Here is a 5,000-nt window from a genome sequence, read left to right as displayed (position 1 = left end):
AGAAAAAACAAGGAGAGAAAAAAATGTGTAGTGGCTCTATATATAAATAGAAGTTGTGTGTCTGTCTCCTACGATTTAGATTCCTAACTACTCCTACATTTTGCGGTGCAGTTTAACCAAAACCGGATATCTTATAGTCGTGATTCATATCGGGGCCTTCTGGGTATTAGCGTGTGTCTACGATGAGTCTACGATTTTAAAAAATTTACCATTTTTTCCATTTTAATGCATTTTTTCGCTATTATATAAGGGAAGTAACTCTATAAAAATGTCTACGATGAGTCAACGATTTAAAAAAAACTTACCATCATTTGTTTTCCATTTTTAATGCATTTTTTTGCTATTTTTTGGCTATAACTCTCTAAAAATGCTTATATAGTTATTTCCCTTACAAACCCGAGCAACGCCGAGCGATACTGCTAGTATATATATATATATATATATATATAATATATATATATATACATATATATATATATATATATATATATATATATAATATATATATATATATATATATTATATATATATATATATAATATAACAATTGCAGATGCAGCAAGGAATTTTGTCAGCGAACAGGTCGTGGTCTGAAAGCAATGAAAATATTTTGGCAAATTAAATTTAAATGTTGAAGCGAATCTAACGGTTTTCGTGTGTTTTTAAATGGCTTATAAACACCTCCCACGCTGCAATTGTTTTTATTTCAGCGCACGATCTCAGATCAGGTCACTTGCTATGCAAGTACATCTACATACATACATACATACACATAGTGGAAGTAATAATAGTAAAAGAATAAAAGTGAATCTATAACTGTTACTCCGTCGAAGGGTTCACTTTTATTCTTCGAGTTTTGAGACGTGATACGGAACCAGTGCCAATGTTGTGTTTTAATCGAAAAAAGTTACATGTTGACACTCCTGAGGTGTGATAGTATTAGCATGTAAAATTTGGTTTGATTTGGTTGAGCCGTTTCAGAATGCATTGGGAACAGACAAATATACAAAGGGTTTTATATATATAGATTATATATTTATTATTATTTGGTTGTTATTTTTTACCCTTATACTATATTTTTAATTTTTAATATTTTTTTTTAATTATTGGCATATACATACACAGAATAAATATATATTTCTTAATTTTCTTAGACTAAATCCAATCCATCAACATGTAACCCTTTCTATTGTACTCTAGCCCTGTTAATATTCTTGCCAATATTATTCAAAATGCTATTTTATTCTAATCTTTAGATTTATTTCAATCTTTGAATTTGCAACTATATATTGGACTGAATTGAAACGTTCGTAGGCTTTATTTGGCAGTATGTTAATAAACTAATTTTATATCTTTACTAACTCTACATTATTCTTCTTTAATCATACTGATACACACACACGCGCATACACATACACTCACACACACACACACACACGAAATGAAATAAGGAACAGAAATAACCCGGAATGACTAACGTTATTTTGTTAATTTCAGCAATTGTGAAAGACTATTTCAAGCATGTTCCAGTCTTATCAAGATCTCTTCAGTTAATCACTGACTTCTGCAAACTTAACGAGGTAGCAATGAAGGTGTTCTTAAGTAGATGTGTCCCTACCATCTTTAAAAAAAGAGAGCGTTAAATCATGTATGCTCATGGCTTCCTTGCTCATAGGGAAAATACGGCTACGTCTTTTATTGTAGGTTTATTCGATTAGGACTGACCTAGGGTCAAACAACAAACAAAAACAATAGTAACAACATCAACAACAACCGTTTACTCACCTTCGGTAGTTCCTGTAGCTCGATTTGTGTTGCAAGTATATTCATTTGAACTTAGACAACTTTGCGCATCGGGATTAAAAAGAAACCCAAGAGGACAAGCCATGCAAAGAGGTACGAAGTCGTTGCACCAGATATAGGTCTGACAAGTACTGAGGAGCGGGTCTGCAAAATAACCCTGTGCCACCGGGCACGGTGCTTGACTTGTGATTGCTGATATCGAAACTGGTAGGATGAAAATGTAAAAGAAAAATAGTTTTAATCGATTGAGAAAGTTTTTTTTTTTTTTTGGTTTGTGGTTTCGATTGAGAGGGAAATAAAAGAAGGGACGGATCTTTTCAGTTTGAACAGGAGTTTTTCTAGCGGTGTCATATGAAATTGTCACCCATAATTATGACCCTAGTATCGATCTATTGCATTTCAATCTGTTTTAGGGGTAGGGGAAGGGTATCTTTTTTTTCTTCAGAAATGTAAATAAACTTGTTCATGATGGCAGAAACGATTACATATTCTAAGAAACGAGGCGGCGAGCTGGGCGAGTCGTTAGCCCACCTGACAAAATATTTCGTGGTACAAAATGTTTCGTCCAACACTTTACGTTCTAAGTTCAAATTCCACAAAAGAAAATAGCACAAGTGTGGAACGAAGAGGGAGAGGTTAAGTTCTAGCAGTGTAAGTAATGAAAAAAAGGAAAAAATAAGGTGTGACCGAGTGGTGTAAGAGGAACGAGAGGAATGTGATGGCAAGAATCTTGAGAGCAACGAAAAATCTAACCTAAAAGCTTTATAAAAGAATAGGTTTAAAGAACTGAATTTTTAGGGTGTAAGCAACAGCAAACGTTTAAAAATGAAGACAAAACATCATTGGATGATGACTAGATCTTTTAAGTGTCAACTATATACCTATTTCTTTACTACCCACAAGGGGCTAAACACAGAGGGGACAAACAAGGACAGACAAACGGATTAAGTCGATTACATCGACCCCAGTGCGTAACTGGTACTTAATTTATCGATCCCGAAAGGATGAAGGGCAAAGTCGACCTCGGCGGAATTTGAACTCAGAACGTAGCGGCAGACGAAATACCTATTTCTTTACTACCCACAAGGGGCTAAACATAGAGAGGACAAACAAGGACAGACATAGGTATTAAGACGATTACATCGACCCCAGTGCAGATCTATTTCTAGCATAAGGGTATCCACATAGTGGTTTCCCTCTAATATGTATATAATACAATTTTACTGAACCTTCAGTTTTTGTATATGCTAGACCACTTGTGTGAAATCGATGTTAATTAAATTAATATCTAATTTCTCACCCTCATTTTAAATTTATATATATATATATATTCTTTTATTTGTTTCAGTCATTTGACTGCGGCCATGCTAGAGCACCGCGTTCAGTCAAGCAAATCGACCCCAGGACTTATTCTTTGTAAGCCTAGTACTTATTCTATCGTTCTCTCTAGCAAAACCGCTAAGTGACGGGGACGTAAACACACCAACATCGGTTGTCAAGCGATGTTGGGGACACACACACACACACACACACACATATATATATATATATATTATATATATATTTATATACGACAGACTTCTTTCAGTTTCCGTCTACTAAATCCATTCAGAAGGCTTCGGTTGGCCCGAGGCTATTGTAGAAGACACTTGCCCCAGGTGCCACGCAGTGGGACTGGACCCGGAACCATGTGGTTAGTAAGCAAGCTACTTACCACACAGCCACTCCTGCGCCTATATATATGTGTGTGTGTGTGTGTGTGTGTCTGTTAAAGAAATATTAGGAGTATATACATACATACATACACACAGTATTTTTATCCAAACTTGAACACCGCTTTTTCTTAATATATAAAAAAATCTGTATACCACTTGAAACAATCTTTACGTGTGTATGTGTGTGTGTGTGTAGTCAAATCGAATATTAAAAATAACAAATAACAAAGCAAAGACGTACACATGGAATACTGGAATACATACATACATACATACTTATGAGTTTGTCTATGCATGTACACACATGTTTAAATACGACTAGGTATATCTAATATGTTAGATTATGTCGTTTAACATAATAGTGTTGTTGTCGTTCAACTCCAAGTTTCCTCTTGATCTAGAAGACAACGAACAAAGAAATCTCAATCATTATCTTCCGTCTTGTTTCCTTGTTTCTTTTGGTAGGTCGGAGGAAGGGGCGGTGTCTCATAATATAGGGCAACATTAAGGGCGGCGAGCTGGCCAGAAACGTTAGCATGCCGGGCGAAATGCTTAGCGGTATTTCGTACTGAATTCAAATTCCGCCGAGGTCGACTTTGCCTTTCATCCTTTCGGGGTCGATTAACTAAGTACCAGTTACGCACTGGGGTCGATATAATCGACTTAATCCGTTTGTCTGTCCTTGTTTGTCCTCTCTGTTTAGCCCCTTGTGGGTAGTAAAGAAATAGGTATTTCGTCTGTCTTTACATACTTGAGTTTAAATTCCGCCGAGGTCGACTTTTCCTTTCATCCTTTCGGGATCGATAAACTAAGTAACAGTTTCGTACTGGGGTCGATCTAATCGACTGGCCCTCCCCTCCCCAAAAATTTCGGGCTTTGTGTCTAGAGTAGAAAAGAATATAGGGCAGCATTAAACTATCCTTCTTGAAACTTTGAAGATTGTAAAGTACCGTAAATCTTCGAGTGTAGTCCGCCCTTGAGTATAATACGCAGGGGATTTTTAGGGGCCTATACATCTGAAAAACCTAACCCTTGTGTATAATATGCACCACTTCTCTAACTTGAGTCGTGCGTAATTAAGCCAGCAGCACCTAGTCAAACAAACACTTCCGCGCATGCGTAATACAATAATGGTGATGTTCTCAACTGTTATATGGGAATGTAAATATGTTTGCGAATTATTTTTGATAGATGTTATTCTGCGTTCTGAATATCTTTATTTTAATAAATGTTGCTTACTGCAAGTTATGGATGATTCCTTTATGACTTCCTTGCTTTCAGGCTTAGCTTAAGGTATTTTCGCGCCCGACATCACAAAATGCGTCTGAATAAACATAACCGGATTGCAAATAAAGACTCGGACATTGCTTAGAAAATATTTTTCATTTTTAACCTCGTATATAGTACGCAATAGGGGTATTGACCTTTAAATTTTGGGAGGAAAATGCGGATTATACTAGAGTATTTACGGTATGATCTGCG

General features: G+C 35.9%; 1 long non-coding RNA gene across 1 annotated transcript in view; it reads right to left on the bottom strand.

Moving 5' to 3' along the window:
- Positions 1-5,000, bottom strand: part of LOC118761280 — a 14,021-nt gene that overhangs the window by 8,872 nt on the left and 149 nt on the right. Inside the window, exon 2 of the long non-coding RNA XR_004997261.1 lies at positions 1,786-2,007. This is a non-coding gene — a long non-coding RNA (uncharacterized LOC118761280). The remainder of the gene's footprint in view (positions 1-1,785; positions 2,008-5,000) is intronic.

The sequence above is a fragment of the Octopus sinensis genome, unplaced genomic scaffold (assembly GCF_006345805.1).
Source record: "Octopus sinensis unplaced genomic scaffold, ASM634580v1 Contig11448, whole genome shotgun sequence".
Classification (NCBI taxonomy): domain Eukaryota; kingdom Metazoa; phylum Mollusca; class Cephalopoda; order Octopoda; family Octopodidae; genus Octopus; species Octopus sinensis.
Note: the sequence above shows the minus strand (reverse complement) of the source record. Positions and strands in the feature narration are given on the sequence as shown.